The sequence below is a fragment of the Momordica charantia genome, assembly GCF_013281855.1.
Source record: "Momordica charantia cultivar OHB3-1 chromosome 6 unlocalized genomic scaffold, Mcharantia_2.0 BLBB01000006.1, whole genome shotgun sequence".
In the NCBI taxonomy this organism is placed as follows: Eukaryota; Viridiplantae; Streptophyta; class Magnoliopsida; order Cucurbitales; family Cucurbitaceae; genus Momordica; species Momordica charantia.
The window spans coordinates 8023920-8043522 of NW_028275164.1; the positions used below are offsets into that span (position 1 = coordinate 8023920).

Genomic DNA, 19603 nt, shown 5'->3' on the forward strand with positions numbered 1-19603 from the left:
GGATTTCAAACTCTAACCTGATTATGTATTACCTAATTTAATTGCACTTAAGTTGACAACTAACTTTGTATGCTTTATTTGTGTATATATTAGAATGATTTTTTCCACATTTTTTTAATGTTATTAGAGTAATCTCGTTGTATACAAATGAATACAATAGTTGTCACTTTTAATAATACAGGTGTACAAATTAAATTGAAATAAGTTTAGATGAGATGATAACTGATATTATGAATTTATGACCACATAAAACTTCATAATGAGTCACAAGAAATGAACAAGGGCTAACATGAATAAGGGCTGACATTAGCAAATCCAAGTATCATAATTAAAAATAGTTTAGAAATGTGAAAAAAAAAGGGTAGGGAGATCAATTCTTCTACAAAACTTTAGAAATGCTTTCTTTTTCTCTTGTAACTATTTATGGAACTATCTTGCTTTCCATATTGCCTATTGGAATTGGATGATGACTTGACACTAATAAGGCCACTTGGTGATGATAATCTGCATTTTTTGAGAGACTGCTCAAATTCACTCTCTCTGTTTCCAATGGAATATTTTTGCCATTCCCCACTTTCATCTAACATTGATTTCTGATAATCATTTATAAAAATTAGAGAGAGAAAAAAAGAACAACAAAATTCTACAAGGGATTTTAAACCATTGACATGGTAAATTGCTGTACTTACATATACTAATCTGGCTCCATCATTGAGGTCAGTATCAACTGAAATATCATGTGGATTCATTGTTACCTGATGATTTTAAGATGATGAGATTTTGTACATTGGCATGTTTGGAAGTGATTTTTTTATAGTCAAAATCACTTTTGCCATTTTCTCAAATCACTTGTATATCATTGTAAAACATGACTATTTTAAATGGAAATGATTTTATCACCGGACTATGATTTTAGAGAATAGCTAAAATGGTTTTGGTTATGCAAATACGTGTGTTTGGAATGACTTTAAAAAAAAGTGCTTTTTAAATAAAAATACCTTTTATATAGATACTTATGAAGAATTACTCATTGAGTGTGGGTTTAGTATAGCTTAGCTTCTAAAGACTAGAATAGTTTTTAAAAAGTATATAGTGTTTGATAATAAATAAAAAACATTGGTAGAAAATCATATTAGTTTTAAAACTTCCTCTTTTCAAGAAACAAGATTAAAACTTCCTCTTTTCAAGAAACAAGAAACAAAACAAGATGTTTTTGTCCAAAAAGTAACTTTAAAGTGATTAGTACATATGCTTCAAAAGTAAGCGAAATTCAACAGTTCGGCCTTACCTCCCTATCTTGAGGAAAACTTGAACTAATCTCCTTCATGAATCCAGCTCTCAAATGCTCATAGAACTTCTTCATTAGTTTGTTGAATTTCGACATGATATGCGACCTTCCCAACTTCAAACTATCCTGTTGAGATAGTAAAAGCACGACACGAAAACCAATCAGCTCATATAATGCAAACGTGGCACGTGCACACACATGTTTCAATATTGATTCAGCAAACCAAGAACTGTTATCAAAGTTGGAAACTCAAACCTCAAGACTTGATATATCTTTGAGTTGCAAGCCGATGCATAATAAAATGGAAGCTTCAACATCAGATAACGATACTACAAGTTTTTTATTGAAGAAGTTTTGAGCAAGGGTAGTTGCAACATGGAAGACCTGCAAAGTTGAAGAAAATAATAAATCAATTTCGCTTCTTGAAGATCCTCTGGACTTACAGAGGACAAAATAAGAGTATTGAAGTGTTTTTGGAACAATTAAGAAAAACATCTCTTTTAAATAAAAATATTAATTCTATTAGCACTTCAGAAAAAATTACTTATTTGGAGTGTGTTTCTCGCCGCTTCTTAAGTGTTTAGACGACTAAAAGTGCTTTTTAAAAAATCTAGAGTATTTAAAATAATAAAATAAAAATACTTTTGAAAATTAGATTTGTCTAAAAACACTTGAAACAAAAAACTGAGAGAAGATTATCCCAAAAGTAGCTTTCAAGTGAGCACAACTCCTATAGTTTAAGCGCAATAAAAAGTACTTGAACTAGAACATACGCGAAACTCATTTTTACTTTGCAAAATATTTCAATATTTTTCTTCCTACAAAGTTCCAAGAATGACAATTAGAAGATAAAAAAAAACTCTACACAAGTTTGACACTCACCTCTTTGTAATCAATATAATCATTTATGTATGCTTCCAGTTGGTCAAAATCAGCAAGGTCAATAAGTGATTTTGAGCTTTCTGTTTCCATAGACTCAGATTCATCACAAGAGAGACTAATCTTTGAATCCAATATGCTAAAGAGGTGAAAATACAATAAGTATATGATAGCAAAAGAAGATGTGTGCCAATTAAGCAACCCTTGTTCACATACCTTAAAACAAGCTTGTAGTCGAGATCTCGAAAGAAATGAGGAATATCGCGGATGAACTTGCTTCTAAAACCTACAAGTCAATATTACATAATAATATATACAACTTCAAACCAAATCAAGAAAAAACATCCAACAACCAAAACACTCACGTTTGTAAAATGCAGTGGTGAACTCTTGTGGTTGAGAACAACAGTATTCAATTTGGTCTGTATTTAATCGCTTGAGCACCATACAACGACACTCCCCGGTCACATCATTCTACATGCATTAAAAGTTGATATCAACAAAAACAGGAAAAATAGAAAATAGCAACAATGAATGGCGAACACAAATATAAAACTATATAAGAAATATAAAGGCGATTCGAGTCGTAACTGGATTCTGACAAACATAAAAGGGAAGGAACTCGAGTTTCTTCCAAAAGCCAAATAACTCGGTTGTAAGTCCAAATGAAGCACCAATGTAATCAATCTTTTCAGGTAAACGTTCAGAAACAGGAACAAGCAATGGGGGAAGGTTTTGTTTGGGAACTATGGTTTCTTTTTGCAACGACACCTGCAAGTTAAACAAATATTTAATGGGTGAAAAAAATAAGGAACGTTTAAGATAGAAACAAAGGTTACATAGAAGAAAAAATAAATAATATCGATGTAAAAAGAATGTATGCCGTCCATAAACCTTGAAAACAACAAACTTGCTCAACTTTTTTTCTTTTCTTAAAAAAAAAAATTGTTTGAGAAAAAAAGAAATTGACCTTAAATATATTGAAATAATATCAAGAGATGGAAGATAAATATCGGTTACGACCTAACTTCGTTAATTCTAACCTTTTCTGCTTCGAGTATGATTCTACCACAAGAGGTTGAAGTATTCTCAAATTCTGTTTCACTCAGACCAAGTGTTGTTAAATTTTCTTCATAGTACCTGCAAAAAATGAAGGCCAGAATCAGTTTAAAAACAAATAAAATACACACAATATCTACTCCCATTTTCTAGAAAGCGATCTTTAGAGTAATCTTTATCAAACATAGGAAAGGAAACTAGAAGCAGCCATGTTTTGAAATAAATTATTTTCACACTTCTCAAGCTTATTGCTTATTTTCCATCTTTGTCAGTGGTACATCAAAGAGAAGATTTTAGCCTCCAGACGTTTAAGATTGGAGATCTATTACTGCCTTTCCTCTTTGTTTTGGGAGGAAATGTGCTAGTTTAAAATGCTGCTATTGGCCAGGTTCCGACACACATGTTGGTACAACACTAGCTCCTAGGAAGGAATTGGAGAAAATTCGAAAAACTAGCAACTAAGTCGGGGAATGAGGAGATCCTAAATGACAATTTTTAAACAATCTCAAGTTGGAAATACGAGCAAAATTGCAGGTGTTGCAACTTGTGGGTTTTGCCCCAGTTGATAGAACTGTCTCACTGTTCAAAGAGTATAAAGCCTTGAGGAACACAACGTCGATTGAGTCATCGGTAGTACAACGCGTGTCAAAATAAGTTATGAATCGGACAGCGTGAACCACCATGGTATGGTAACCACTCATGGGGGCAGAGCAGCCCAATAACGAGGAAGACATGATCTTCCATTCTGGTGACTTATGTAATAACAGATCAAGGCAAAGATGGAAAAGGATCATGCTTGCAGTGCAATGCAAAGCATGTGCTTGGACCCCAGAGCAAAAAAATAAAAAAATAAAAAAATAAAATAAAATAAAAGAAGTTGCAAATGAAAGTAGAAGTAGTAATGGTGCACGTTTGGGAGGATGGAAGAGAGGGGGGTAGAGATTTAGAGGAAAAAGAGGGAGAAAGAGATGAACCGGGGGGGGGGGGGTGTGGAAGAATTGGCTGAGTTTCTATGAACACTGTTGTGGGGGTTAAATTCTCCGCACACCATGAAACTCTTGGAGACCATCAAGACATGGGAAGTAGTGGTGCTCCTGGACAGTGACCACTCAAATTTCATGATAGAATCGATGGTGGAGAGAAATTGAAACTACCTATCACTCATTATTTCTTTCGATATATATATACACATATATAAACAGAAACCAACTTTTCACTAAGAATTTGAAAAGTTACGAAGCATATACCAAGGATACATTCAACTCTCATCTGAAAGCAAACCCAAAGCCAGAACATGCGCAAAACGAAGAGAATAAAGCATGCGTGATATATATGAGCTTGTTTTTCTATGTTTTATTAGTGTATTATTGCTAAGGTATAGTCTAAGGTTTGCGCCATTACACAATTCATGAGACACCAATCATTTATAGAAAACGAATGAATTATTTGAAAAGATCTGACTTCTGAGTGCTCAATTTTTTTTTTTTAACAAAAACAAACTTTCCATTGATCAATGAAAGAGAACAAGAAATATTTAAGGATACAATTGGGAGTAAAAATATGAGCTCTCAATAAATGAGTAATTTTGAAAAAGATTCACTACTATAAATTTTAAAGACATCAAATACAGTTTCTTAATTGAATAAAGGTTTATGTTTTCAGTTGCCATATTTTACATGTTCTAGTTAAGGAGTTTCCTACCAGATCCCCTCTTTGGCAACAGGCTCAAAGATACATATATATTTCATTGGATTGGACGTTCTCAAGCAGTCCTTAAGAAGAAATTGGATTGAAAGGGAAAGGAAATTTTATAATTTTGAGGGAAACTTAGAGGACCTTTGAGATGCTATAATTTTTGTTTCTCATAATCTGTTTGTAAATTAATGATATTTTTTATCAAAATTTTGAGAGATTCCAAATAAATTAATAAATAAAAGGTGAGGTTCGTACAAATTTTTACAAGAAAGCTATAATCAATGTCCAATTTTATGGTGTGACAAATAGAAAACCTAAACACAAATAGAATGTACCTTGTCAAAAGTCCCAAAGCAGCTGACCCATATCCCTCCTACAAAATGAGAAATTTTCAGTTTGAGAAAATAACCATCTTTTTTAATAAGCACATTTTGTTGATGAATAAAATTCATAAGGATAAAAGGAACTCAAGGAGCTTACAAAAAGACGCTCCAATAAGAGTTCATGCAGGTGGGAGGAAGTTATAGAAGTGCTGGGAGCAAGAGCTCCAAAAGAAAGAAACAAAATATTTTCCCAAATAATATAAGGCAATTTGAACTCTTCACGAAGCAGTCTTCTAATCCTTTCAAACCAAGACTTCCCAAGAATTAGTGTAGCAATATGAAACAAAAGAACCCCAGCTTTCTATTTAAAAAAGCTCCACAAGCACTGTGCAGAAACTATCTTGACCGACCCTATTCATCCCCCAAACCTCCCAAAGTCTCCACAAAATTGCCTAGCACACAAGCAAAAGAAAAATAAGTGATGAGGGTTCTCGCAGTCTAGTTTCTACATGAGACACACATATCTAGAGAAAGACTGCGATGAGGATTGGTAGCTCAGATTTTCTCTCATCTTTCACGTTAGGGTACTTACCCTTACAATAAGAATATGATAAGGTTCCACTTTCCAAGTTGTTATATCTTCAACTTACGTAGATGTAAAAGGTTCCCATATAAGAAAGATTTGTTTACTCCTCAATTTCATCATCTCTAAAATTCCTTCAAACATTCAGGCTGCTCCAAAATTTAGAATAAATATCGTCTAAGGAAGAACGATCATCTGACACACTCTAACAAACAAGCCTTACTTTTGTTAGGGAAGGTTCATAAGAGGAAGGGTGAATATAAGTAGAGTAAGTTGAGGATTAAAAGTAGGCAAAATATTGGGTAGATTTTCCAAATAGCTTGGGATTGTGAGAGTGAGGAGGACCTTAAAATTTCTCTCTCATTATATTAACTCGTTTCTTAATATAATATCAGTTTGATTCTTAATACTTGGAGTATTTAGGGATACAAATTTCCTCTGGTTATTATTCTTTGTATATCCTTTCATTCTCACTATGAAAGTATTGTTTTTCATAATAAAAAAAAGATTCTTTCTCACTCCATAACTTTTTTCTTAATACAAATATCAATTTGACTCTTATCATTTCCTTTCCTTTATAAATGAGTAAAATATATATATATATAGAAGCAAGAGATGTTAGACAGATACCCTTAAAGCACTAGGATGAACAGCTATTCTTACAACACGTGCACCTGAGAGACTTGAAAATTCTGTATCCCTAAATACTTCACAAAATTTTGAAGGTATTTGATCCCCAGGCGGCAGCTGACCCTTTTGTAAGCACTTCAATGTAGAATTACGAGAAATTTGTCCTTCCAGGCAAACCTGTATACATCCAATCTTACTCGATGAACAAAAAGGGGCTTTTTTTATTCCATAAAGTTTGTAAGTTCTAAAGATTACTAATTGTAAGCACATAATATATATATGTGAGGAAATACTGTACTTCAATCTTTCAGAACATGAAGTATTGCAAAACCAACCAAACATACATGAAAATTTTAATACAAGGTTGATATCGGGAGGACAAATAAAAGCAAGCAGTGCAGTTTTAAACATTGCAATAGTGATGTAATTACCAACCCATTAGTTTTATTAGTTATTAGTTAAAGGCTGAAGTTAGTTGGTTAGCTGTTATTAGTGAGTTGGTTGGCTGTTTTTAGTTAGTTGATTGGCTGTTATTAGTTAGTTCTTGTTAAATGTCTTTAGCCCTCTTCTACAAAAGGGGATGCTGTCTTCATTTGTTGAGTAGTTTTTTCAATCAATAAAATTCTCTCTCATTTGGTTTACATCAAATTGGTATCAGAGCATCCCGATTTTCTGGATTGTATGGCGAGAAAGAAGTCGATCAACATTGGTGACTCTTCTCTCGTCAAAAAAGAAGTGGATCAAGCCTCCATTCTCTCGCCACGATCATCAACCACACGCTTGCCGTCGGTTGAAGGAAAGGTGAAAACCATCCAGCAGGATGTCGGCGAGATTAAACAAATTTTGGAGATCATCCATGACAAGCTCGAAGCAATGAGAGTACAGCAAGCTACGGTTAGAACTCCTCAAAATTCTGCAAGATTGGATCAAGAAATGTGGATGGAGGATCAAAGGACTAATTACCTGCCGGAGAGGTACCATACACCACCAAGAAGAGTCCAAGAAGTCAATCGGAGACCAAGAAACCTCCAAGAACGGCACCTTGTGCAGCCTAGAAGGTACCAAGATTATGTTCTTGAACCAAGAATGCTCCAAGAATCGAGAGCTGTCCGGTAAGACTTCAACCAAAATCTTGGAGCTTGTACGCCAAGAAGGTACCAAGAAGGTTAAAGCAACAATGTTGGAGTTTGTACGAATTTTAACAAATTAGTTTCATACAAGACTGAGGTATTTTGCCACCAAACTCCAAACAACAGCCATGAAATTTTTCTTTCTTCTTTTCCAAAAATCCCAACTGGAGAAAAAAAAACCCAAGTGATACCTTAACCAAGATGGGAAGATTTTGCCACCAAAAGAGTGAAGACACTTTAAATGATTTCATAAGACCAACAAAAATTTCAGAGAATGCCAGAGGTAACTCAATTTTGCCTCAAGTTGATGCCTTCGATGTTGATTTCAAAAATTCTGGAATCCAAAACTCTTCTCAGATTGAGGCAATTGAATAAGAGGATGAGTTTTTTCTTAAGTTTGAAAATTATTTTGAGGAGGAAGATGAGGTTGATAGAGAATTGATAGGAAGATATGATGATTCTAATTTTTCTTTGGCTACATTGTTCTTGGGAGTTGAAATGCAAGAAGTTAACCAGCACAATTCCTTAATTTCTCAAAAAGGCTTCCAAATTGAACAAGAAAATGAGAAGGAGAAAGATGAGGAACAAACTACAAAGTTTTTCCACCATGATAGACCTCAAGAAAGCAAAAACAATGGGTTCTGGGTTCAAGATTCTGATTTTTCCAGCAAAGAAGAAGAATTTTGCTGTGGGTTTGTAGATTATTTCGATGATATTGAACCACAAGAAAACTTCAAGAATGTAGACATGAGAAGGAGTATTTTTGTTTGGATGAGTTAAACTCGAGGACGGGTTTTCTTTTAAGAGGCAAGGAAACTGATGTAATTACTAACCCATTAGTTTTATTAGTTATTAGTTAAAGGCTGAAGTTAGTTGGTTAGTTGTTATTAGTGAGTTGGTTGGCTGTTTTTAGTTAGTTGGTTGGCTGTTATTAGTTAGTTCTTGTTAAATGTCTTTAGCCCTCTTCTATAAAAGGGACTGCTGTCTTCATTTGTTGAGTAGTTTTTCAATCAATAAAATTCTCTCTCATTTGGTTTACATCAAATAGAGGAAAAACAGAGGTCATTGCCTTATTACCATCATGAAGGAAAAAACCAAGATAGGAGTAGAATATTGGCAATATATAAGGGGAAAATATGAAATTACATGGCAAGGGTGTTAATGTTGACCATGACTAACCAACAAAACAAAAGTAAGAGTACACGTTTTTACTTACTTGTATAACACATAAAATATCTGGGAGGACGTTCTGTGACTCATCAACAGGACCTGCACATGGGTCAAGAATAATTATTTCAAATGTCAATTAAGTGTAAAAGATAGCTGCAATGTTAAAGAATAAGAATATACCTAACAACACAAACAAATGATGATCTGGAGCATCGGCCATAAATTGAAGATCATCAGGAGAATTTTTATAGTGGGACGAAACATAAAGAGCCATCATCCGCTAAATAAAAATACAAAAGAACAAATTGATATAAAAACCAACAATAAAGTGGCTTCAATGATCAAATAAAGTATGAAAATCACCTGCAGAAAAATTTCACTTTCTTTGTGAAAGGAGAACAAAGTGTCTCGATTTATGTAATATAAGTGGCACTCACTTGGAAGGGGTAACCTAGGTCCAAAAACAAGGATTTACGATCAGAGATTTTTACTCATAACTTAGCCTCCAAAATTAGGAAGGGAAAATCGCCATGCTAACCTAAAGATGGCAGGTATGGAACTTGTGACATTCAAGCAAAGTAAATTATTGAGCCAATTCTCCAAAGGATCCCCAGAAGCATATCTTATAGGTTCCTACAATTCTAACGTGCAAAACTTTCTCCCTGCAACCAAAAACAAAAAGGTTTCCCTAAAAAATGTAAGGCTAGGATGGATTGATTGCAAACATGTACTTATTATGTTAGAAAGACATACCAGAAGTAAAAAAAACAAAAGAATTATTAGAATTTAGAAGTTTTTTCAGATATTAAAAGAATTTAAAGCTCTAATTTCTTAAATTTTTCATTAGGACCAGTATCATTGAAAAAAAGACTAATCTACAATACCAGCAAAATTGATCATGTGCAAAGCTTTTAATATTGTTAATCTTCATGATTCTACGTGAATATAAAGGCAAATATATTAACATATAATTTTCCATCTTAAAAATAATCACATTTGAACCTTAACGAGGTCACTAAGAAACACTACAAAAAGATGAGATATTTTCCATGAACTGGTACCTGAAAGGCTAGCAGAGTCATTACAATCTGTTATTTGACCTTTCTTTCCCAAATGCTTAAGAAGTTTTAAGGATAAAGAGCGGCCGGTACCTTCATAACTATACATGAAAGCATTGAAAAAATTAGTATCTAAAGAATATCCCCCCGTTCTCTCTGAATTAACATTTCAAAGAAAAGCAACAGAATTTCAAAAGATAATTAACAAAGATATATGTAGTCTATATAAGATACTATTACCCATTTACTTTTGAAGATAAGAAAACCATATAAGGTCCTAGTAATGAGTGAACAACAGGTAGAGGCATAGCAGCCGCTTCATCAATTACCAATAGCTCAGCCTGGGTAAGCTTTGCATGCTCATTTGGTAGTATATACTGCAACAGTTTTCAAAGACAGTTATCTTTATTGAAATTATTAAACTAAAAATTTATATTGGAACTTCAAGATCCAAATTCATAAAGCCATTGCATCAGAAGGTAAATCTTATTACTAATATTATAAGCCATCCGAGGTCAAGAGTTATTATTAAAAAAGAGACTTCAACAAATGCATCACAGAGCTCAAGAGCTTAATGGAAAGCCAAAGATCAAGAGGCACAAAAGTAGTGTCATCAAATATTCTACTCCTCTCAAGACAAAGATTCAAAAAAGTAAAAACCAAAGCATTAGACCAGAGATTAAAATAGTGCCCTTTGAAACAGGGGTCACAAAGAAGTTGCTCTATGGCTTCCTCAACAGAATTGGGGAGCACCAACAGAAGCCAGCAGTGTTTGAGATTGTTACCGATTAGATGACTGTAGAGACAATGCAAAAGGTGGTTTGTGTGTGCAAAGAGGAAACCAATTCAGGGAGACAGAGCAGTGCGAGTGATTATTCTGGACTACATTAGCAGTGTAGAGACCTAGAAGATACATAGTCCATATGAAAATTTTCACCTTCTTGGGAATATTAAGCCTCCAAATAGTGTTGCTAAAAACTGAGGAAAAGATGGGAGGATGGGTTGTTGGCATTCCAAGAGGGTAAAGTGCTTTTTCTTTCTCTTCCTGAAGAATCCTCTAAATCATCCAACTGCTAGAAAACATAATCTTTACTCTCGTTTAAGCTGTGACATTAAAGAGGCAAGTAGAGAGGTTCAACAATCTACCTTTTCTTAAGCTGGCTCACGAAGCATCAGTCCTATCTATGTTAGTTGCATTACAATAATCTTTCACAACAAAGTTTTGAGATTTAGCAAGACTGAAGAGCAAAGGCAAGGAAGCCTCCATAATGAGATCAAGAAGTCAATGACGAGTCTAAAAAAGATTGTTGTGGCTGTTATCCACTTTGAATTTGCACAAGGGACCTACTCCAAGCTTGAGAAAGATTTTAACCGCCCTTAGATTTTGATTAAAAGCAAAACAAGGCCATCTTTGAGTAGGGGCATTACTTCACCAAGAATTTAAGGAAGAACAGAAAGAAGAGTGTTGGAATTAGGAATTATCAAACTTGAAAGAAGAGGGACCCGGTGAAAAGAGCCTATCTCCAAAGTGATTGGGATGTGATCGTAAGTAACCCTATCCCTCCAAAAAGCCCTGGAATTCTTGAAGGTGGAAGTCCAATCATTTGACATAAGAAATTTGTCTATGACAGTTAGGATAGGCTGCTCTCTGAGATTTGGCCAAGAAAATTTATGTGGGCTTGGGGGATCCCACAAAGACTTAAGGACGCAATGACACGTCAATTTTTTTATAAAAAGGAGGACACAAAATTTAAAGACACTTTTTTTTAATAAATCATTTTTAGAATATATGTATATATTTATATATTTAACTTTTCAAAATATATAAAACATGTAAATTTAACATTAAATAAAAAGGAATCAGTATTGATTTCAAGTCAATTGACAACAGTACAATACTCATTATCCAACAAAGTTTTGAATACAAACTAGAGAGTGGAAAGTAAATACAAGAAAGGACATCAGTTTTTTTGATAAAAAAAACTATGCCTCTCATCTAAGATTTCACTTTCAGGGTTCTGACAAGGTTCTGACTTGAAGAAATCAGAAGGGCTGAATGATTTTTGTTTCAAGGGTTGTAGTTGCAGCAATCCTTCATTTTGTTTATTTAGGGTTGGGCCATTGCAGCGTATGAATGGGCTTTCTCCTTACTTGAGTTGCCACTGTGACGTATAAATGAGTTTCCTTTTCAACTTCTCATTATTTGTTTTAGTAGTATGTATTCACATGTCCGAATGCATCCATGACAAGTCTAAAATTCAAAAAAAAGAAAAAGAAAAAAGAGGGCACTCTTTGTTTGCATGTCCTACACATGTCCGTAGTTCGGATGTATCCACATTCAAGCCGGACACTTGTTTCTCAGTCAAGTGTGAATGAAATTTCCTTGGTAAGCAAGCAACAAAATCTTGCCAGAAGTATGACCACCATCAATTTGGGATATGACGCAATTGTCCAAGTCCTATGTGATGATGTTTAAACCACACAATAATTACTAAGGAAACATTCTTACATGACGTTTGGGACGAATAATGAAGATTTTAGATAGCGAATATATCCTTGTTCAAACATGCAAAAGATAAAGCCATGTACCTGAATTGTTTGCCGATGATGCTTGTAGATATTCACTTTTATAATTATCTTCTGCGACTCAGGACTAGAACTTCGCACCAGAGTGTAATGCAAATGTTCCTTACAAAATAGGGTGATGTTTTATTATTTTTCAATTAGAAGAAAACATAACACTACATGATGAGGCTAAGAGGATGCTGAAGTGACTAAGATTAACAGAACAAAATATAGTAACAACCAAATTATCTCTTTAACTTTATGTAGTTATCCATAAATGTTATTCAATAGAAGTGGATACTAAGTCATTATAAGGACAATGAACAAGAACCCACATACTTACAGAAATTTACGCTTCTTCTCGAATATTATTTTATGACTATTTCACATGGCTAATGGAATAAAATTGGTGTTGTTTATCAAATCAAAGAAACAGAATTGAAGTATGAGGCTCACCTCAAAATCAAGTAACTCTTATTAAATCCAGTTATAATAATAATCAATCTGATTTACATTTCCATTCCATGAGCCTATTTTCTAATCATTTTATGCTTGTACCCTCTCTTTCTTCTATTTACCTATTACTATATTAATAACATAACAGCGAAATTGAATAATATTCTCCATCAATAATCGTTCTTTTAATAAAAAAATTCTCCTAACACATTCCCTCTGTCTTTGTTTTCATGGTATCATCAAATTTTTTTTTAACAAGAAACGATGTTTTCATGGTATCATCAAATTTTATTTTGCAATATTTGAGAATCACTATCTCTACTATGGAACAATCCTTTGTTCCACATTGTAGGTCTATTTACAACTAGCCAAACAAAAATTCTCAGAAGTAATAGTAACTGCAAGAGCAAGTGCATTTTTGTAATAAAAACAATAAAATTCTTCAAGGCAATTTAGCATGCATGATAAACATGTAAAGATGCACAGATGATAAGTTCAAATTGCAGAACTTGGATTTTTGAACATTTCAATATTCTGAATTAATCAAAATGGCAAGATATTAAACTAGAAAATGTTATTTTACAAGAATAAAGAAAGAATTGACCTACATCCATCAATACTTTTCAACAGTAAAACACTGATAGTATACCTCATATTGAAGTGCATTGAGTGACCTACAAATAAATTCGAACAATGACTTCAAATTTTCTGGTGTAGGAGCAGTCACAAAAATATTAGAGTACCTATGCAGAGGAATCATCGGAAACAATACATTAATATAGGTACCCACAAAAATATCCATGCAAACTATGAATATAACTTACCCCGATGCAATAGCTCCAACAATTGCTATACCAAGTGCCGCAGATTTACCTCTTCCTCGAGGAGCAATCAGTGCAACAGTGGTATCAAGCGCTTTATCAAGAACAATATTGAGGAAAACTGAAACAGCTCTTCCCTAGCCATCGGACAAAACAAAAAACAATGAAATAAGAACACTCCATGCTAGAAAGACACACTCGTAAATAGATATCAGGCTTGCCTGGTCTAACGTTGTGCACAGATTGACCAAGGGACCTATTGGAAAAACATCATGTAATTGTTGCTTTAGATTTATTAATGCTGGCTCCAATTTCAATCTAGAACCACATCCCTTGCAAACGCAATGAAAAGGTTAATAAAAGAAAAAATTCTAGAATATTTTAAAAAGCAATTGAAAAGAAACTTCAATAAAATATATCAAACCTCGTCGACCATAAACAAATAATCTACTCAATTCTAATGAAGAAGGGAAAGGGGATATGAAGAAAGACTAATGCAGCTTAGTTAAAGGTAATAATCTACAGCTGTTTGGGAGTATTTTGCAAACAGCTTGTTCAAGAAGAAAAACTCAATGAAAGGTTGTTTGGATAATTCTTTTAATTGTTTTTATCATAGTTTGTTTTCACAGATGGCATATCGTTTAAAACAATTCAAGTTGTTTTCCATCCAAAAACATGAGATCATTAATAAAGATTTCATATGCACAATAATCATACTTTTATAAGTTTAAGCAAAAAATGGCATTTAAAAACAGTTTTGGAAAGAAAAACAAAAGACTGTTTTCTAAAATAACTATCAAACGATCCCCTAGTATTGAACAATAATTTAAGTTTCCACCATTAAGTCTCATAATGAGGAAATTTAGAAGATTGTCGAAAGTTAGTCTAGAGTAGCGTCTCTTCTAAAATGGGTCATTCCTATGCTTACTCAACAAAGATCATAAAATTAAGGGACACAAAAAATATGCAGTGTCAAAAAAAAAGGGGGCATAGGGATTCTAAGAGAGATACTTCTTAATGCATTGGCTAACCTCATCAACAGATTCAGAAGTTAATGACCTCACACAAGAAGAGAGAGGCAAAATATTGAGTTCATCATCCATGACCAAGCAAGCTTTGCAAGATGCAAGAGACAGCAAGAACCTTTCATTAAAACGAGAAACAATCTTAGAATGTGCTTCTGTTCGGTAACGTTCATGAACATCCTGAAACAAGTAAGAGTAACCCAGGAACTCATATGAGTGCCAATGAATGTCGACAAAAAAAGGTAGTGGTGTATAGAGATAAAAGAAAATAATAATAAATCATACCATAACGATGGTACAAAGTTTCGTAAGAGAAGAGAGAGTATTAAGAAGCATAACCACCAAACCTCCACCTTCTACGGTCTCAATGGTTCTAGCAAGGATATTAGGCGTCAAAGCCTCAAAATCCTATATGCATGAAAAATAAAGTGAAAAAATGTCAAGAGGTTTAGTCCTTATAGTGTAAGACAATCTTCATTCTAACAGAAAATACACGAGGTATAAACCTGCAAAACACACATCCCATAAGCACTTCCAAGGATGCGCTCTGTGTCCTTGTATAGACAATATGACAAACCTCCGCTTTCACTAAAAAGTAAAAATGGGTCAACTTTTTCAGGATCGAGAAGTCCCCTTTGCATCAACTTTTTCACCTGCTTTGCTCTTTTTATTTTATGGCTAACATAAAAATTATTACAATAAGTGACAGTAATATTTAAAATTTTCTCAAAAACGACAATTAAGATGCAAGTGACAATTAAGACCATGTAGCTGCCTTTACGTGCTGATTTCAAGAGGAATAGTACCCAATAAATGTTGAAAGGCTCTGCTTAGCACATAAAGAATTAAAATATTTTTTTTTCAAGCAATATCTTCAATATTACTAGCTACATTCCTTGTGTGAAAAAGTCTAATAATTTACAAAAACGATCATAAAACTATGTTTACCTATAAGTGGTTACTGCATTATAGAAAGCAACGATTATGGTATCTAAATAAATATTGTAGAAACCTGCTAATCTCTAATTTGTTCTTGTAACACCACAACACAGTTGGACGTACTTTCACGGCTGCCTTAGTTAGCAAGTAATGGAGATTGACCACCTGAAAAGAGATTCATTAATTCCCAGGGAAATAATTATTACAAATTCTAATTAAGCTTCCAATATAAAAACGATAGTTCTGATTTATTCATAAATATGATAAACAACCTGATCATGACCCTTGTCACCAATTACCACAAACAGCGAACGATGCCTCATATTCACTCCATTCTGAATCAAGGTGGGAATTCGATCATCCACCTTCTTCCTCATACTTACAACTAACCAAGAAACTGATAGAAGTTATAATCTAAAGATTATCTTGACACAAGCACACACAATACATTTTTTTTAGAACGGGGAGTCGGAACTTTGCTCCCCTATACCCAAGGGCACCAACGCCCATACCCAGGAGACATCAAGAGTTTTCGGTATTAAGCTCATTAGAAACTTCGAACTTGAGACTTCTAAGTCAGTATGACCAAGAGACCCCAAGTCCTTGTCAACTGAGCTGCCACTTGATGGCGACACGAGCACACACAATACATTGAAACCGTAATTATGCGTTAAAACAACAACAATCATATACTTTCTTTTTTTTTACAGTAACAATCATATACTTTAAGGCATGGTCAGAGACTCGTATTAAACTAGTACTATACTCAAAAGCCTCAACACTCCTCTCACTCGTGGTATCAACATTATCGGGGAGTGGATTAGCCAACATAATTACACGATTACTTTCTTTCAGCTAACAACAAGGTGCAAAAATCAGTATAATCTCATTTAGCTCTAATCACGAATTCTTAGACATGAAGCAGTTCATAGTACCACTGAAACCACCAGTTACGGCACCAAGTATCAATCGAACGGAACGGGAAGCAGCGAGGAAAATAGGGGAAATAGCAGAGAGTTGCCTGCACCTGTACAATGGAGAGAGCAGAAGGAAGAGACAGTACCAGAAGGCGAATGAGAAGTTCCGGCGGCCGGAGCGAGAGAATACGAGGGCTCGCCGGAGAAGAAATTGCAGATGGAGAGGCAGAGCGACGGAGACGGTGGGAGTTTTCTTTTTGTACAAGTAATCTATAATTTAAAATTTGAAATAGGAAATTTTTAATCAGGGTCCTTTTAGTTTTTGTTTTAGGAAAGTTCTTTTTTCTTGGCATTCTTTTACCTTAATTGGAACCGAGTTTAAAATTAAAATAATAGAACGATATATCTTTAATAATGAATTCAATTTTTAAAAAAGAAAAATCTAAAATCGGATTGATTAATAAATATTATATATTAATTTAGAAGTTTGATTCTGGTCATTTATTTTCAGGGATATTAGATGTCGATTTTTTTTCCAAGTACATGCAGGAGTAGGAGGGTGAATGATCTTCAAATCGGAAACATGAGATCTTTTTTTAATAATGCTATTTATTAAATTTATTTAAAAAATATACCATAACCAACTTCTTTTCAAGAATAATGTTTGAAAAATAGACAGTGGTCTCGACCTATGAAGTGACATTTTTTTTTAAAGGAAGTCGTGTGTATTAATTTTCTTTTTTTTTTTCTAATTAAAAACAAAGCATTTTGACGCTTTCAAAAAGTGTCTTTTCATAGGCCGTTTATCTATTTTCCAAGCACTATTTTTTAAAATAGTTTGATTATTGATATATTTTTTGAATAAGTTTAATAAATAGTATTATTAAAAAAAATCCTGATGCTCGTCAAATTTCTTATTTTTTGTTTAAGTTTTCAGTCTAGACTTAAACGAAATATTATATTTTTTTCAGGTGGTTTAAGAAATTTTCCTTTAAATGAGAGGGTTATCACTTAACTATATGTAAAGGAGATTACAAACTCTTGAAAATTAAGTATTTAACTAACCATTTCTTTTAAAAAATTATTTAAAACGATAATAATAATAAGTGGAATCCTCGTGAAATATAGTGGAAAATTTAATGGGGTGGGAATTGAAACGGGGGCAAGGACGGAGACGAAGAAGGCTTCCATGCGCTCGTGAACACCAGTATTACTAAGTGCGAGTCGCCAAGGGCGATGAAGCTGGCAAGACATTATTTGTAATATTATGAATAATATTAGGGTGTTTATGAGTTTGATTGGATTGTGTTGAGATACTTTTTAGACCCTACTCAATTGTTCGAGTTGTAAATTTATTCAACTCAAACAACCATTATGAAATAATGAACTCAACCCAACGCACCAATGAAATATTTAAGTTAGGTTGTTCCGATTATTCTTACCCCTCATTCAAAATATTGTGTTTAAAAAAGAATAAATGCTAATATCATATATTTCTTTAAATATTTTTTAACATTAAATCAAAATTGGTAAGTGAGTGTGTTTATTTATATGGTGAAAATTACACTAAAAAACTTAAAAAGTAATTTTTAAAAGTGGTTGGACAATAAATAATCGATATCAAAAATAATTTTCATTAACACATAACCAATCTAACACATATAAGTGAGTGGCTTCGATTCAACTCAAATTTATTTTAAGGGGGTTGGGTGAACCAGATTTTTCAAGTCATCGAATTTTTGGAATAACCATAAATAATGGTAGTAGAAGAATTGTCAAAACGCTTAGATTGGTATATATCTCCAACCACAAAACTGTGAGTTCGATCAATAAAAAGCAAAAAAAACCGTAGTAGAAGAATTCTTTAGTATTAATTGAATTGAGTGAAAGATATATTGTTCTATTTTTTCTATACTATCTTGATGTTTTTGTTATATTTATAGCTGATAATAAACCCGTTCTCTTAAATATCAAAAATAAGATTTAGAAACTTGTATTTTCCAAATTATATTGACAAAAATTTCCTCAAATAAAAAAGAAATAAGGAAGGAGTTTCAACATATATGGAAAAATATTTTTCATTGATACTTGGGTTTGATTTTGTTCGAGGATGGAGCTGAGAACTTGAGAGTCCTCCATGAATAATTATTATTTTAATCAATTTGTCTTAAACAGTACTATTTCATACAAACGAAAAAAAAAAGACATTCATACTTGATAAATAGTAAATATGTTTGGAGTTTGAAATATATAGTGTTTTTTTTTTCTAGTTTTCATGTTATGTGAAATTGATAAATGAAATAACTATTTATTTACATAAGTTCTTTCTTAACTTTTATATTGTATGTTAATACTAATTATTCACTATACTTTTGTCCATATACAAAATAATATTCACTATATATATATATATATATATATTTTGAGTTGGGTTGGAAAATCAAACATTCAACTTTTTGTCTTATTAAGTGAACTATGCTCAAATCGATAGGATAAATATATAAAATAATTCTTAATGTTTTAGTCAATTTTTAATATCTTCCCATAATAGACCTTCAAGGAGATTATTGGAACACGCAAAAATTTGTCCCTTAAATGCTTATTGAACATGTGAATATTTTGTTAATTTAAGTCTAACTTAATGATTCAAATTCTCACCCTAATAAAACTAAACGAAAATACAAATATTAATCACTAGTTTATTAGCTAAAGTAAGAGAAGATAAATAAATTTACATAGGAATTGAAGACATAAAAATAAAATAAGAACTACAAATTTTAAAACTACAAATTTTAAACTTTTAAAATGAGTTTTTAATAGGTTTTTAAACTTTAAAAAATATTTAATAGGTCCTGAACTATAGTAAATGTCATATATATTTTTATATATCTATATATAAATTATATTCTATGTCTAATATGTGACCCATTAAATATTTTTTAAAATTTACGGATACATTAGGCACAAAGTTGAGGAAATTTTCTTGTAGCACGGACCTACTGCTTCCTCCATTTAACACCATTTAATAGGGATATCAGATTTCGTAGTATTAGAAATATTCTCAC

The 19603-nt window shown here is 32.9% G+C and overlaps 1 pseudogene across 1 annotated transcript; it reads right to left on the reverse strand.

Annotated features, from left to right (window-relative positions):
• Positions 1 to 260: 260 nt before the first annotated feature.
• On the reverse strand, positions 261 to 16310 carry LOC111021415 (RNA cytidine acetyltransferase 1-like; annotated as a pseudogene). The gene is made up of 27 exons (XR_015791978.1): positions 16134 to 16310; positions 15894 to 16028; positions 15695 to 15786; positions 15189 to 15360; positions 14968 to 15090; positions 14689 to 14862; positions 13879 to 13989; positions 13661 to 13794; positions 13486 to 13579; positions 12405 to 12503; positions 10056 to 10192; positions 9819 to 9916; positions 9296 to 9419; positions 9121 to 9208; positions 8938 to 9037; positions 8804 to 8856; positions 6458 to 6634; positions 5257 to 5294; positions 3211 to 3307; positions 2759 to 2938; positions 2533 to 2641; positions 2384 to 2453; positions 2171 to 2306; positions 1544 to 1672; positions 1289 to 1414; positions 690 to 755; positions 261 to 593 (listed from the first exon to the last, which is right to left on the reverse strand). The product of XR_015791978.1 is annotated as an RNA cytidine acetyltransferase 1-like (transcript).
• Positions 16311 to 19603: the final 3293 nt, after the last annotated feature.